Source organism: Elephas maximus, chromosome 5 (assembly GCF_024166365.1).
Source record: "Elephas maximus indicus isolate mEleMax1 chromosome 5, mEleMax1 primary haplotype, whole genome shotgun sequence".
NCBI classification, from domain to species: domain Eukaryota; kingdom Metazoa; phylum Chordata; class Mammalia; order Proboscidea; family Elephantidae; genus Elephas; species Elephas maximus.
The window spans coordinates 24,956,072-24,973,457 of NC_064823.1; the positions used below are offsets into that span (position 1 = coordinate 24,956,072).

At 40.8% G+C, this 17,386-nt stretch overlaps 1 protein-coding gene across 7 annotated transcripts in view; it reads right to left on the reverse strand.

Annotated features, from left to right (window-relative positions):
* The window catches only part of BLTP1 (bridge-like lipid transfer protein family member 1), a 237,041-nt gene extending 223,784 nt beyond the window's left edge, over nucleotides 1-13,257 (reverse strand). For all 7 annotated transcript variants that reach the window (XM_049885390.1, XM_049885394.1, XM_049885395.1 and 4 more), the window contains exons 1-2: nucleotides 13,059-13,257; nucleotides 11,524-11,590 (exon numbers count right to left, since the gene is read on the reverse strand). The gene's annotated coding sequence lies outside the window, so the exon portion shown is untranslated. The remainder of the gene's footprint in view (nucleotides 1-11,523; nucleotides 11,591-13,058) is intronic.
* Nucleotides 13,258-17,386: the final 4,129 nt, after the last annotated feature.

The following is a 17,386-nucleotide window of genomic DNA, read 5'->3' on the forward strand; positions in this document are numbered from 1 at the left end:
GAAAAGTGGTAAGTGCACCCCACCAAAGGTGGAAAACTTGCGAGATCTAGAATAAACAAGGCAGTCCTGTTGAGTTCCAGCCCTCACAATTTCACTGCACCACTACAAAGGATCTTCCTAGACATATTGCTTCTCTCCTACAGCATAATGACACCCCATAGGCGTATATACCTTAGGATACAACAGAGATCAGATCATAACATTTTTATCCAAAATGAAGTTTTAAGCAGTATTTAATTCATTTGAACTCTTTCTAAAATGACAAAGGTAGCCTAAGAATTTACCCAATCTAAAAGTAGGTGGCCTAAAACAAGTAATTTTACAACTCCTTCCAACTCTATAATGCTACGCAAATAAAGGATACAAAATACAAAAATGCCTACTGCAACTGAACATTTCACATGAAAGAAATATGCAAACTGTGTACATTTGAGATAATCCTGAGATGTATAAAAAGGTTAGCGTTATCTATTGATCATATAGTGATGTGAGGAAACCCTGGTGGTGTGGTGGTTAAGAGCTAGGGCTGCTGACCAAAAGGTTAGCAGTTCAAATCCACCAGGCACTCCTTGGAAACTGTACCCAAACCCAGAAGAAACTGTACGGGGCAGTTCTATTCTGTCCAGTCGGGTCACTATGAGTCAGAATTGACTGGAAGGCAACAGGTTTGTTTTTTTAATAGTAATCTGAAGGGCACTCTCTACCTAAACAAACTTTGGTGGTGCAGTGGTTAAGAGCCCAGGCTGCTAACCAAGAGGTTAGCAGTTCAAATCCACCAGCTGCTCCTTGGAAACCCTATGGGGCAGTTCTTCTCTGTCCTACAGGGTTACTGTGAGTCGGAATCGACTCAATAGCAACAGGTTTAGTATTTTTAATTTCTCTGCCTAAAAAATCTTACTCCATGAGAAAAACCACAAGGTCTAATGAGTGAAATAGAGAATTAACTAATATTCTTTTTTTAAATATTTTATTGTATTTTTGGTGGAAGTATACACAGTAAAACAGGTTTTCTTACTCAACAATTTCTACACATATTGTTCAGTGATACTGGTTACATTCTTTACATTGTATCAACACTCTCATTACTTTCATTACAGTTGTTTCATTACCATTAGCCTAGTCTCAGAGTCCCCCAGTCTTCTTACCTGTTTTAGAGCATTTGTTGATCGTTTGGTCTCATATAGATGGTTTTTTACAAGTGCACAGTACTCAAAGGTGATATTCATTACCAGCTAACCTGCTATTTAGCTAAAAGGTGATTTGAAGAGATAGTTTCAGTTCAAGTCTGAAAGAGTATCTCAGGGTAATATTATCAGGGATGCCCCCTATCTCAGTGGGCCCAGTAAGTCTGGATTTTTTGAAAATTTGAAGCTCTGTTCCACGTTTTTCTCCCTTTCTATCAGGGTCCATCTATTGTGGTCCTGATCACAATGTTCAGTAGTGGCAGCCAGGCACCAGCTAGTTCTTCCTGGTCTCAAGGCAGAGGCAGCCATGGTTCATTTAGATAATCAGTGCTGTAGACTGGTTCCTTCTCTGAGTCTTGGATTTCCTTCTTTCTCTTTTACTCCAGAAGAGTAGAGACCAATAGCTGTATCTTATATGGCCTCTTGCAAGTTTTTAACACCCCAGGTGCTACTCACTGGATTAGGATGTAGAACATAAACTTTATGAATTAGGTTATGCCAACTGACGAAGTTGTCCCTTGAGACTATGACCCTAAGTCTTCAAATAAAAAAAAAAAAAAAACTGATCCCATGAGGTGGCTGGTAATATCTAAGAAGTATTAGTTTCTGTGACGCTTGTTTTATTATATGTATGTACGTACCCATACATACATACATACATATGTATTCACTTATACACACATATAAACACACACATATGTATTTGGGTTGTTGTTGCAAAATTGACATATACCATAGCATTTACCTAAACACCTTTGTGTGTGTGTGTGTGTGTGTGTGTACAACCTAATGGTATCAGTTATCTTGGTTAAGCTGTGAACACTTCTCCCATGTTCAGTGCTACCTCTTCCATTACCATAAATAAAAACTGACTAGTGTCTATAGAATGAATCTTCCTTCCCCTGCCCACCCCTGGTAACCATCAACGAATGTTGGTCTCTGTACGTACAGCCGATCTTCAAATATTCTCTTTTAAAATGCAAAGATTATTGTAGGGCATTTCAATAATAACCCATTGTTGTCGAGTCGATTCTGACTCACAGCAACCCTACAGGACAGAGTAGAACTGCCCCATACGGTTTCCACGCAGTGGCTGGTGGATTCAAACTGTCAACCTTTTGCTTAGCAGCCAAGCTCTTAACCACTGCGCCACCAGGGCTCCATTTCAATAATCCATCAAGTCGATTTAGCTACCATTAACTATTACATGTTATTATTGTTGGGAAGGAGCCCTGGTGGCACAGTAGTTAAGGCATTTGGTTACTAACTGAAAGGTCAGCAGTTCAAACCCACCAGCCACTCCACAGAAGAACGATGTGGCAGTCTGCTTCCATAAAGACTGATACCAAAAAACCAAACCTGCTGCCATCGAGTTGATTTCGACTCATAGAGACCCTATAGGAGAGAGAAGAACTGCCCCATAGGGTTTCCAAGGAGCACCTGGTGGATTCAAATTGCTGACCTTTTGGTTAGCAGCCATAGCTCTTAACCACTATGCCACCAGGGTTTCCACAGCCTTGGAAACCCCATGGAGCAATTCTACTCTGTCCTATGAAGAGTCTCTCTCTGAGTCGGAATCAACTCAATGGCAACAGGTTTAATTTTTGGTTTTTTATTGTTGTTGTGATGGAGATCTGGTGGCACGGTGGTTAAAGCACTTGGCACGGAACCGAAAGGTTGACGGTTCAAACCGACTAGCCACTCTGCTGGAGACAAAGATACGGCAGTCTGCTTGCATAAACATTTACAGCCTTGGGAACCCCATGGGGCAGTTCTACTCTATTTTATAGGGTCACTATGAGTTGAAATTGACTCAACAGCAATGGATTTTTTGGATTGTTGTTGTTGTGTGCCATTGAGTTAATTCTGACTCAAAGTGACCCTACAGGACAGAAGAGAACTACCCCATAGGGTTTCCTGGAACCCTGGTGGCAAAGTGGTTAAGAGCTTGGCTGCTAATCAAAAGGTCAGCAGTTCGAATCCACCAGCCGCTCCTTGGAAACCTTATGGGGCCATTCTACTCTGTCCTACAGAATCTACGAGTTGGAACTGACTTGACGCCAACAGATTCATTTTTTTGGTTACAGGGTTTCCTAGGCTGTAATCTTTATGGGAAAAGATCCCCAGGTCTTTTCTCCTGTGCAGCTGCTGGTAGGTTCAAACCAACGACCTTTTGATTAGCAGCCGAGTACTTAGCTAATGTGCCACCTGGGCTTCTTTACAGGTTATTTGTGTAAATTAATTCATTAGACTACTTTTCTCATTAAGAAGAGGGACCTAGGAATATCACAAAAGGTCTGAGATTCCTGAAGATGGGAAAAAACCTTATAAAGGAGATAGTAGGCAACACAGGCTGCTTTATAGTTTTGGCCAGGATCAGCTCTGCATACATAGAGTAAAATTATATAATTTCCTATGCTATTGATTTAAGCAAACAAAACAATTATCTTTTTAGGTCAAACAGATTAGGTCCCAGGATTCTACATGCAACAAACACAACTGCACCTGTTAACTAACTCTAAAGCCCAAAAGAATTGTAGAATAACAATCAAATAACAGAAATAGTCTAGTATCCTGGATATAGAAAGGCTTTAGAGACAGATCAGAAATGGAAAGCTTGTTCTGTCCTTTCTTTAGCTATGAGTCAGCTAGAGCAAGTTACTGAATCTCCTTGAGCCTCTGTTACCTAGTTGTAAAATGGCCATCCCTTTGCTGATGAAATGCCGAGAGCTTTAAAAACATAGAACGAACACAAAACTCTTAGTGTTTGACAAGAAGTACATTACAGCACTGATAGCTCAGCCACCATTATTGTTTTAAAAAAATCAGTTCACTAAAAAAAAAGTGAAAGCTAAAAAGCAAATTAAAATGAGCACTAAACAATGATTAAAATGTGTCTTATTCCGTATATAATAAAAACCCATTGGCGTCAAGACGATTCCGACCCATAGCAACCCTACAGGACAGAGCAGTACTGCCCGTAGGGTTTCCAAGAGCAGATGGTGGATCTGAACTGCTGATCCTTTGGTTAGCAGGTGAACGCTTAACCACTATGCCATGAGGGCTCCACCTTAAATAATACATAAGACAATACGTGTGTGTGTGTGTATACACACATACATATATATCAGGATTAATAACACAAAATTAGTTGACATAAATAGCAATCAAGAAAGTATAAAGTTAATACGAATAACACAGTTCCACAAATAATCAGTGAGCATGATTCTTAGAAGCAAATCCAATACCAAAGTACACGAGCCATCAGGCAACCACTGCAGAAAGAATATTCAGACACGGCAACTGACGATTCGAGTACTATGTCTCAGGGAACTAAATAATGTAAAGTACTTTTTAATATCATTTTCTATGCTACAAAAAATAGTTCTTCATATTAGATTACAGAAAAATTTTCAAACATCTAATAAGTTCTATCATCCAACAAAAATGCTGCACTTCAGCAAACGTCGCTTATATAGCCAGAAACACGTGCTAGTTCACCTAAATACTTATTGGAAAAACAATCTCTTAAAAATCTGTAGAGAACATTATCTACTAAACGGGTAAACTGGAAGTCACTCCCGTCAAGTCTATTCTGATTCACAGCGACCCTCAGAGGGCGCCCAAAGGGGTAAATCTTTACAGAAGCAGACTGCCACATCTTTCTCCTGCGGAGCGGCTGCTGAGTTTCAAACTGCCAACCTCTTGGTTAGCAGCTGAGCACTTTAACCACTGAGCCACTAGGGTTCCTAAAAGGGTAAAAAACCAAACTCACTGCCATCGAATCAATTCTGACTTATCGCGACCTTATAGGACAGAGCTGAACTGCCCCACAGGGTTTTCAAGGAGCAGCTGGTGGATTTGAACTGTGAGCCTTTTAGTTAGCAGCCTGAGCTCTTAACCACTACACCATCAAGCCTCCCCAACAGAATAAAGACAGCTAAATTCAATCTTTTCAAATCTGGGAGAAATCATAATTTTTAAACACTGTTGTTAGCATTGCTGTTGTTGGGTGCCATCGTTTCAATTTTGAGTCATAGGACCCATGTGACAGAGTAGAACTACCAATATGGTTTTCTAGGCTGTGATCGTTACAGAAGCAAGTTGTCGTGTCTTTTTCCACAAAACCTCTGGGTGGGTTCGAGCCTCCAACCTTCTGGTTAATAGCCGAACGCTTAATCATTGAGCCACCGGGGCTTCTTTTTTAAACATTGTTGTGTGCCGTAGAATCAATTCGAACTCACATTATGCACCTCTAATGTCCACCAAGAAGCCCTGGTGGCACAGTGGTTAACAGCTCGGCTGCTAACCAAAACACTAGCAGTTTGACTCCACCAGCTGCTCCTTGGAAAGCCTATGGGGCAGTCCAACACCATTCTCTAGGATCACTGAGTCAGAATCAACTCAACAGCAACGGGTTTGGTTTTTTGGGTTTTGGAATGTCCATTAAAGGAGCCCTAGTGGAGCAATGGTTAAGCACTAGGCTGCTGACCAAAACGTCTGTGGTTTGAACCTACCAGCAGCTCTGCAGGAGAAAAGACCTGGAGATCTGCTCCCACAAAGAGTTCAAAAACAAAAATCCAAACCCAATTCTGACTCATGGCAACCCTAAAGGGCAGAGTAGAGCTGCCCTATGGGGTTCCGAAGGCTGTAAATCTTTACCGAAGCAGACTGCCACATCTTCCTCCTATGGAGTGGCTGATGGGTTCAAGGCAGCAGTTGAGCACTTTAACCCCTGCAGCACCAGGGCTCCTTCTGTAAAGATTACAGACTAGTAAACACTATGGGGCAGTTCTACTCTGTCATATAGGGTCTCTATGAGTTAGCATCAATTCAGTTGCACATAACTACAACAATATCCACCAGGACTAACTACTACCTTCAGCATATCTCTTAATATTATCAGCACTATAAAGAAATCAGCAGAAATTACCATAAGTGAAAGGTAGTACTCCCACTTCTAATCCCCATAAGCTGATCTGTTGTAGAATTTTCTTTTTACTTTTATACTGGTCGGTGAACATACTGTTTCTTTAATCAAGAATGCAATATATCCTTTCCACTTTTTATTAAAAATACTCAAGAAGGCATAGCTGTAAAAAGCCAGCAAAGTAAAATTCTAAAGTTTTCGTGTAATAAAACTGTTTCTATCTTCCTATCTGGCTTTTAAGCTACTCTCATATCTTCCCACCTCAAGCCATTCTAGTCAGAAGACCCTACCTAGTAAATACTCAAACTACCTACCCAACAAAATAGTTTGGGGACTCAGGAGAAAAGGAGAAGGAAATTAGTCATGTGTGTTTACCAATACCCTCATGATATCAATTTCAGAGAAAATAGTTATTAGTATGTTGTTATACAGAGAACCCAACAGATCCATTTAATAGCCAATAGCTATGAACTGAAAATATTGCTACAACTAAAAAAGCCTACTTCAGAGACTTTAATGGGGATACAACCTGAATAATATTACTGGTGATATCTGATATAGTGTTTTAAACAGATATGATACCAGTGATACTTGATGCAGTATTTTAAATGGATATTCATACTTACATAAAAAGTGACAAAGCACAATAAACTCAGTAGGCTATAGTTTAGACTATAAACATTTTGGTCAATGCTATCTGACTCTATGAAAATTTGCTCCCATAGTATTAAATCACCACTAAAACAATAATATATAGTAGCTACCATAAAAATGGCTGACATTTGTTCACTGCTGCTGTGTGCCAGCACTGTTCTGGACACTACATGTTTTTACACATCTTGTCATCACAGATAATTCCCCGTTTTAGAGATAAGAAAACCATGGTAGTGAGAAATTAAGCACAAACAGCTAAGACATGGCAGATCTGGGATTTCAACCCAGATTCAGGCTCCAGAGTCTGTGTTAAATTGCCTCTCATATCATTTATGTTGACAGAACCAGTCAGTAATTATATCTTATAGTTCTTACTTTCTTTTCTATGAAAAGCAAGTTCCTTCCTCACAGCTCTAAAATTCTGGTTCGGGGAGTTAATATGTTGTCAAAGCAAAGACATGACTTTGAGGACTAAAGTGAGCCTGATCCAAGCCATTGTATTTTCAATCACCTCATAGGCATGTGAAAGCTAGTCAATGAATAAGGAAGTCTGAAGAAGAACCGATGTGTTTGAATTATGCTATTGGTGAAGAATATTGACTATACCATGGATTGCCAGGAGAACAAACAAATCTGTCTTGGAAGAAGTACAGCCAGAATGCTCCTTAGAAGTGAGGATGGCGAGACTTCATCTCACGTACTTTGGATGTGTTATCAGGAGGGATCAATCATTGGAGAAGGACATCATGCTTGGTAAAACAGAGGGTCAGTGAAAAAGAGGAAGATCCTCAACAAGATCAACTGACAAACTGGCTACAACAATGGGCTCAAACATAGCAATGACTGTGAGGACGGCACAGGACAGGCAGTGTTTCGTTCTGTTGTATATGGGGTCACTATGAGTCAGAACCTACTCAACAGCATCTAACAACAACATGTTATCAAAATTCATATTTTGGTATAAAAAAATTCATATTTTTCCCAATATAGCATTTTTTTTTCCTCCTAAAGGGATTATCTTAGTCATCTCATGCTGCTATAACAGAAATATAACAAGTGGATGGCTTCTACAAAAAGAATTTTTTTTCTCACAGTCTAGTAGGCTAGAAGTCCAAATTCAGGGCATCAGTTCCAGGGGAAGGCTTTCTCTCTCTGTTGGCTCTGGAGGAAGGTCCTTTCATCACTCTTCCCCTGGACAAGGAGCTTCTCCACACAGGAACCCTGGGTCCAAAGGACATACTCTGCTCCCGGCACTGCTTTCTTGGTGGTTTGAGGTCCCCAACTCTCTGCTTCCTCTCCTTTCCTTTTATGTCTTACATGTAAGATAAAAGGTGGTGCAGGCCACACCCCAGGGAAACTCCCTTTAGGTTGGATCAGGGATGTGACCTGAGCAAGGGTGTTACATCCCACCCTAATCCTCTTTAACATGAAATTACAATCACAAAATGGAGGACAACCACACAATATCGGGAACCATGGCCTAACCAAATTGACACATATTTTTGGGGGTGACAATTCAATCCATAACAGGGATCCTCCACTAAATGAAAGATCAGCAATCCCTATTTTTTTTAATTTCCGGAAGGGGTAACACATCAAGCTGTGGAGCATGATCAGGAGCAACAGAAGTCAAATTGCAAAATAAGCCAAGCCTGACTGAACCACCTTCCCACAGATTTCTGCAATTCTATTTTACTTCCTATTTACAAAGGCTATCAGCATATTTTTGCAGACTTCATTTACTACCAAAGAAACTGATAACTGATAGAAGATACAAGGTAGTTTTAAAATCCTTTATAAACCCCCATTCAAAAAAAAGAGGTAGTTTAATCCTCCTTCTGAGTATGGGCTGGACTTTGTGATTCAGTTTTAATGAATATGGCAGAAGGAAAGATGTGTGACTAGATCAAAAACAGCAACGCAGCCTGTTCTCTCTTGGATCCTTTGCTCCAAGAGAAGCTAGCTTCCTTGTGAGGACACTTGAGAAGCCCTACAGAGAGGTCCATGTGGTGAGAAACTGAGACCTCTAGCCAACAGACAAATGAGTGGGCTGTCATGGAAACAAATCTTCCAGTCCCAATCAGGCCCTCAGTTGAATGCAGTCCCAGTGAACTTCTTGGCTGCAACCACACGAGACATCCTGAGCCAGAAGCACTCAGTTTAGTCACTTCCAAATTCCTGACCCACAGAAACTCTGAGATATTTGTCGTCTTAAGCCACTAAGTTAAGGTAATTTGTTACTCAGCACTAGATAACTAATACAAGGTATGAGAAAGGTAATTTTGTGAATTATCTCCAAAGTATCTCTACCCTGATGGTTCATACCTGTCGTCTTAAGCTAAGCTACCCTCACTCTACTCTTCTTTCACTAGCCAAAAGATCAGAGCTCAACAATGTCACACCAAAAATGGCTACCAGTCACAAGTGAACCATTTCCTCTCTCTACTCCATGAGTTGGAATTGACAGCAATTAACAACAACAATCATAAGGGGGAGTCTCTTGCATGGACTTTATAGAGAAACTCCAGTCTGCCTTCTATAAGTCTCTCTGCACCCATAATTATCACCATCTCCTTCCTTCCAGTCCCAGTAGAAGTCAATCTAAAGTATCTTTGACCTGCGCCCTTATATTCTATCCTGTCCAGCTTGGTGAGTGACCCTGCTTCGCCAATTATGTACCTTCATTCCTATATCTTCAAATTTGCTCTCTACTGGCAAGCAAACATCGCAAATATATCTCTATACCTTTAAAAAACAAAACCCTCTCTAAAACTTACATCTCTCCCTATCCCGTCTTTATCCCATTTATGAAACTTTCGGAAAGAGTAAATGCCATTAGCTGTTTCAACTTTCTTATTTCTTACCAACTGTGAACTGGTTCCACTTGTATAACTGCTCTTGCTCAGGTCAACAAAGTTTTCTTAATGGACACATCCAATGGGTACTTTTGTTGTCCTCATTTTACTTGACTGCTCAAGGATGCCTAATACTTATTCCTTTCCTCTAAACTTGGCTCTTCCACTGACTTCTGTCACTCTCTTAGTTTTCTCCTACTTCCCTGGTTACTCCTTCATCTCCTTTGAGTTGTGTTTTCCTCTATATCTAACTCTTAAATATTATTGTTTCCCATCCTCATTTCTCCTCTATTATCACTCTAAATTTTCTCCCTGGGTAATCTCATTCATTCCCATTGCTTTTAATAATCACCTATAAATTATGACTCCAAAATTTACATCACAAGCTGGGTCTTCCTTAATTTAGATCCATAAACACAACTGCCTAATGACATTTGCTGGAAGTCACAAATGACTCAAACATAGCCCCAAACTAAATTCATCTCCTTTCAACCATGTTCCCAATCTATTTCTCTTCCTATACTCCCTACCCCAGGAAATGGCTCCAGAATTCAGTCAATTCCCCAAGCCAGAGATCAGAGAGTTCATTTCTTTCGTTCCATGACTATTTATTAAACATCAATTATGGGCATGAACATGATAAACCAAAACAATCAAACCCGTTGCCATCAAGTCAATTCCAACTCATAGTGACCCTATAGACAGAGTAGAACTGTCCCATAAGGTTTCCAAGGAGTGCCTGGTGGATTTGAACTGTCAACCCTTTGGTTAGCAGCTAAAATCATCCTGACTCCACTTTCCCTCAAACCCACTAAATTCTATTCATTCTATCTCATTCACATCTACTTAATCCATCCCCATCTCTCGATTCCCATTTGCGCAGCTTTACTCCTAGTTTTCATTTCCCACCTAGATTATTACAATAGCCTCTAACTGACCACCATGCTCTGAGCTCACCTCTCCAACTCATGATTCAGACTGTTGCCTATTCAACCGTGTCACTTCTATTTATCATATATAAGTTCCCCCACAATGTTCTCAAATTTTCCTAACCTCCCATGAAATTTTGAAATTCTGTCACTATCCTTAACATGAAAAAGCTGTCTGCTAAAATGAAATCAATAAAAGTCCTAGTTTCCCACTATACCTTAGTCTGCTGTGTTACCTAAAATATGGAAGATTTATTATAAATATGAACATCAACTATGTAGTTAGTGCTCATCGCCTAGTCTTTCATATAAACCAAAACACCCTTGCATATAAAACCAAGGAAATGTATGAATTCATAAAAATGTTATCTCCTAGAAAAAAATATTCATTGCTCTAGTACTCTCCAAGGCCATGAATGACCACTACTTCATTACTAGAAGCCTGGAATAATGCTTAACATATGGCACTCAATAAATATTTATGGAATGAATGAAACTGTTTTTCAATCACATTTAACCATGTTTTCTACTATTCTCCGTAGAACTCATAATAAAAAATATGCTAGAAACCCTATGCAGTATTCTATGAAGAACAACAGAAAGTCAATTCATTTTCTTCATTTCTTTTTAAAACTCCTCAAAAGCATGAGCAGATTAATAAGCAAGCAACAGAGGCAAAGAACGTGGATAACTGATAGGTAATCAAGCCAAGGCTTCCCTTAGCTTTCTCTTACCAATATACGAGCTGTGCATGTGATTAAATTGTCAGTCAGATATCAGCAGTTCAAAAGTCAGGTAAAATGATCTGCAGGTCACATTATACACCACCACCCCACCCCCATTTTCCTGATCATATGAGCAGATTAAACTACAATTGAAGCAGAAAGTTAGATTTCCTCTATCTAAACTCTGACTAGAAATTAGATTTTTTAAAAGCTTACTGAAAAATAATTACTCAAGTAAATATTTACCCTGCGATGTTGTGTTTTTCCTTCTCCTTATCTTCAGAAGGCCCTTCTATAGTGTGTCATCTTAAATCTGAAAAGAACAGCATTTTAACAAATTACACAAGGTATTCTGGATTTATCAACAGTGTCCCCATTTCGGATTAAATGACTTGACTTCACACACATACACACACGCAGAAACTCTTTTACGTCTGCCTGATATCACATTTGCTTCTTTAACATTTCCAAGCAAGAAATACTCCTAAACCTAGAATAAGACCACAACTTCCAAGCTACAGCCTTCCAAAGGTTTCAGAACCACCATATTCACGGAAGGAACATGGGTTTGGGAGTCAGAAAGTTCAGGAAATCAAATCCTAGCTTTATAACATACTCCAAGTGTGGCTTTGGGAAAGTTGTTCTCTCAAACTGTTGGGTCCTTGCTGGCACACACAGTGCCTCAATTCTTTTCTATTCCTAGCACCTGGCACACTTGCCACTGAAAGAAATGTTTATGAAAATCACCTTGTAAACTCTTAAGATACTTAGAGGTGGTCTAGCACACTGATTAAGAAAGAGGGAACTGGAGTCAGGTTAGCCGGTTTGAATCGCAGCTCTGAATTTGACTTTGGACAAGTGACTTCAGGGCTACAGGCCTTAGCTCCTTCATCTAAAAAACGGGGAAAATAGACCTTTCATGACAGGATTGTTATGATGAGTAAACAATATATGTCCATAAAGCACGTACTATTCAGCAGTTAGATAAAACATTCTAGTTAATTCATCTATTTTTATGCTTTGTTTGTCCTCTTAGAATAAATCAGCTTCATTGTTATGCACACTGTGAAAGCAGCAACATGAAACCGGTTGGAACTTAACGCCTAGACAGTTACAAAACTCATGATTTCCTTACAGAGGAAATTTACAAGAACTGCTGCCTCATAACAAAGGTCCCTAACTTTCTATTATTAAAAATAAAGCCCAGGAGAGAGGGGGAAAGACAACTAACACTCTCCAGAAGGAAAATCAACTTCCCTTCACCTTCCTTTGACCAAAAGATCCATTGTATTCTTCCACAGTGTGGACTCAGCAAACACCAATTCAGAATACAACACACATCACGCCAGGGGAGGAGACGGGGATTCTAAAGCCCACCGCCCTGGGTCAACCGACACTATGTTAAGCTCTAGCAGGTCGACTGCGGCGAGATGCTGCTGGCAAGGATGAAGCCCGAGCTTGTGCACCTACTGTCCTGGCCGCGAAGTCCACACACCCGCAAGTGGGGCACCGCCCACCCGCCTGATCACCATCCCAGGGGCCGCTCCTGCATGCAAGCTTCCAACTATCCGCCTGCCATGGCCCTTCCGGCCTTCCCACTGGCCACCGACACCCACTCTACAGGTCCCCTGTGCTGCAGGTAATGATGGGAAAGGAATATGAGAAGAGTCGCCTCCGCAGCAGGCAGCCACCTCCTGGACTACGACCCAGCTGATCTCAAGAGACGCTGGAAAAAGCGCTTCCCACCCGACCCTGGCCAGCCCTGCCCGTCCTCTTCTCACCTGAGCGAGCGCCGGGAGGCCCGGAACCGCTCTAGCCTCTCTCCAGGGAAAGCAGAGGGCCCTGGGCGGCGGCGGCGGCAGCAGTAGCGCCGAGTCGGACGTGGCCTGCGGAGCAGTGCCCGCGCCTAACACCCTCAAGCCCAGCCGCCCGGCCCGCAGCCCCAGGTCCGGCCCCGGGCCGTAGCCACTGACACCGAAGGGGGCGGGGAAAAAGGGGAGGGGGGGCTCGAAGCGTGGGCTGGGCGACACTGCGGCTGCGTGAACCAGTGACGTCACACGTCAGCGGCGCGGGCGCCTCGAGGCGCGCTGCCCGAGCCCCGCCCAGGGGTCGGCGTCGCCCCGCCCCTTTCCTCTTTCACGCCCTTCGTGGGCGGAGCCTGGGCGGTCAGGCGAAGGTCTGGGGCGAATTTGAAACTCAGGGTTCTGGTTATCCTGGCCTTGATGAGGCCAGAAGACCGCTGAGACCACGTAGGAAAAGGAGACTAAGCAAAAAAAGAGGAATCAGACGGGAGCTATGACGTGAGATAGGTGGGCACGAAATAGAGACAAATGTTTTATGCTCTTATCTACACTGGTAGCTTGATGGTGTGAAATGCTGATACCCTGAGTTTCTAAGCCCAAGTCTATTATTACGATATAAAAGAAAAGTAGTTTGATCTCCATTTTTTAAAAAAAGAGGTTCTTAATATTATTAGCGAGTGAACCAAGACTAACAGCTTCCTGGGGTCAGAGGCTTACCACAAACATTTAATTTGTGCACCTGTTGTGTACAGACTGTATTAGGAAGAAGGAGCCCTGGTGGCGCTGTGCTTTAGTGCTTGGCTGCTAACCAAAAGGTCAGCAGTTCGAACCCACCAGCTGCTCCGCAGAGAAAGATATGGCAGTCTGCTTCGGTAAAGATTTACAGCTTTGGAAACCCTATGGGGCAGTTCTGCTCTGTCCTGTACGGTGGTTGTTAGTCAGAATCAACTCTACAGGAATGGGTTTAGGTTTTTGGTTTGGTATTAGAAAGAGAAAAGTAGAAAACAGTCTTAGCTTTGGAAGCTTTAGATTGAGTGGAGAAATGTGAGGTATGCACATGAGGCAACTAGAAGCGCAGAATAGTAATATACTAGCAATAGCAAACCCTTGATGTTTAGCATAAAAGAGGAGGCACTATTTGTTCAGTAGTAGTAATTCTCACCTTTCCTGTGGGAGACTGGGGTTTGATTCCCAGCCAGTGGACCTCGTGCACAAACCATTACTCTTTTGCCATGAAGCCTTGCTTATTGCTATGATTTGCTATCATACCTGGCAGGTTTCAGTGGAGATTCCAGATTAAGGCAGCCTGGCAGTCTACTACTTGTGAAAATCAGCCAATGAAAACCCTATGGATCACAACTGTGGATGGAGCCCACAACTAATCTTATGGATGGTGCAGTACCAGGCAGCGTTTCATTCTGTTATGCTTGGGGTTGTCATGAGTAGGGGGGTTAACCTGAAGGCAGCTAACAACAGTAGGCACTGGTTTTAATCACTTTATTGGCTGATTTAATCCTCTTAAAACCCTATGAGGTAGGTATTCGTATTATCCCCATTTTATAAATTGAAAAGAGATTAAATAACTTGCCAACTGGAGAACCAGGGTTTGAACCCAAGCAGTGTAGCGCCAAGGTTCATACTCTTAAGCATTACAGTGTATGAAGTGAATACTGATGAAATTCACTGTGGTCTTCATCTGACCATGTGAGTGGACCGTGGGAACCTGGAGGTTTCTGTCTCCATTTCCTTCCCTTCCATCCCTGTGACCAAGAGTGGCTCTGTAATTACAGATGTCTCTCAAGTTCTAAATGTCTAAATCTCTAGATCTGACTTCTTTCCTGAGCTGAAGTATCACATCTCTTAACATTTCCACATAGAAGTTCCACTGTTATCTCAAAAGCAACCAAAACTATAAAACCAAATTTAAGATAAAACCAGAAAAGCTTAAGTATTGGGGTAACAATTAACTTTTTTTTCATGTAAGGAACTGGAGGCCAGGCAGAAAGGTTTATGAACTGACTGGATAGGCAGGAAGAGAAAAGCATACACCTACTTAATTAATTCCACCTGCCACCACAATACTCCTACCTCCCCTATTTAACTCTTTAGAGTTCATTTCTCTACCAGCACAAGGAAATCAATTTCAATAGTCTTTTTCAAAATCTAGTCATTCTAAATCTTTGTTCCCTAACAAGGCTCCAGGATTTCCACAAGGATTCAAGTCTTCTACAGCCAAACTACCACATTTGCCTAAGAGAAAAATTGCCCTATACTGGTTCTCTTGACTAGAAATGACTTAGATGTGGTTCAGGTTCCCTAAAGCAAAAACTAAACTGAAACTAAGTTGGCCTGGAGCTAAGGGAAAGAGTTTAGAGTGGAGAGAGGAGAGGGTGGTGAAATTCACTGTGGTTTTCATCTTACCACGTGAGAAGACTGTAGGAATCTGGAGACAGCTGTCTGTACTTCCTTCCTTTCCTTCTCTGTGACCAAGAGTAGCCTTGTAACTACTGATATGAATTAGGCATCAGAAGAATGCATTACTACTTTTAAGAGACTTTTTATTTTAAAGGCCTTTAACATCCTGAAAGTCATTAAGCTCTCTGACATTCATTTGCCTCACTGACTTTGCATTGCAAGGCTTACTCCCCTCTCCAATCTTTACTACTTTCACTGACACCATGTCACTGCCACTAAAATAAGGGCACCAAAGCAACTGCCTCCAGAGAATTCAGCAAGTGTTCTCTAACAATGAAAGCCCTTTAATGATTTTCTTTATGTTTAAAAATATATATTTTATTTTGAAATAATTATAGATTCAAGGGAAGTTGCAAAGCTAGTACAGAGAGATCACATACACCCTTCATCCAGTTTCCCCCAACGATCACATCTTACATAATTACACTACAATATAAAAAACCAGGAGTTTGTCTTTGGTACAATGTGTGCATGTGGCTCTGTGTCATTTTATCACCTGTATAGATTCATGTAATCATCATCATAATCAAGATACAGAATTATGCTATCACCAGAGATCTCCCTCATGCTCCCCCTCTATAGTCACACCCACTCGCCTAGCCCTACCATCTCTAACCCCTGACAACCACTAATCTGTCTTCTATTTCTATAATTTTTTTTCACTTCAAGAATGTTATATGAATGAAATCATACAGTATGTGACGTTTTGAGATTAGCTTTTTCACTCAGCATAATGCCCTTCAGATCCACCCAAGTTGTTGCATGTATAAATAGTTCTTTCCTTTTTACTTCTGAGTAGTATTCTATGCTATGAATGTACCATCGTTTGTTTAGCCCTCCACCTGTTAAGGGATACTTTGGTTGTTCCAGGTTGGGACTATTACAAATGAAGCTACTGTTAACATCTGTGTACAGGTATTTGCATGGGCTGATGATTTTTTTATAGAGATTAAATTTTCTTTGTCTCTTCTTTCTTTAGGCCTTCCAAGGTGGACCCGAGGTGAAAAGGTAAAGTTCATCTCTTTTCTTCTTTATCTTTCCCCCTTGGTCCTCTCATTTTCCACCCATAGGCTCATATCAAAAGGTAGCCTCTGAATCAGAATAAAGCAGGTCGTCATGGTCATACTCTTCACCTCATTCTGGAGGATATCTCACTTTTAAGTAAAAACCCCAAAGACAATTAAAAATCTTTAAATTAAAGAGGGGTTGATTTCAAAATCATCCACACACAAGTAGCCACCAAACTAACTAAACCCAGTTTCATTCTATTTAGAGAGATATTTTCACCATAAAATACTTTACACTGGTGTTGAATAAAATGTTCTACGTAAGTGCTATAAATACTAACAGTAGGGATTTATTAAATACATACTAAAAGCTAGGCACTTGGCTAAGTGCCTTATGTGTAGTACTTCATTTAAGTTTCACAACAAACCCATAATGTAAATACCACTTTAAGGTGAGGAAACAAACCTAAAGAAGTTAAGTCGCATAGCGTGGTCACGTAAGCTGGAAAGTGGAAGCAGAACTTGAAGTCCAGCAAGTCTGACTCTAACACACATTACTTTTCACTATTCCATACTACCACCAAGTAAAGAAAATTATTTCTCAAAATAATTGTAGTACTGCTACAGAACAATAGCATAAAACCAAAACCACAGTAAAGATGATATTAAAAACAAAGATGTTAAAGCAGCATATTGTTGTAGTTTTAATGCATAAAGGAACAGTGCCACCAAGTTCAATATATTAAAGATAGTTTTAATGCTAAATTCAAGAACTAGGTTTTTTAAACTAAAATTAAGTAATTTAACAATAAATTAACTATCATC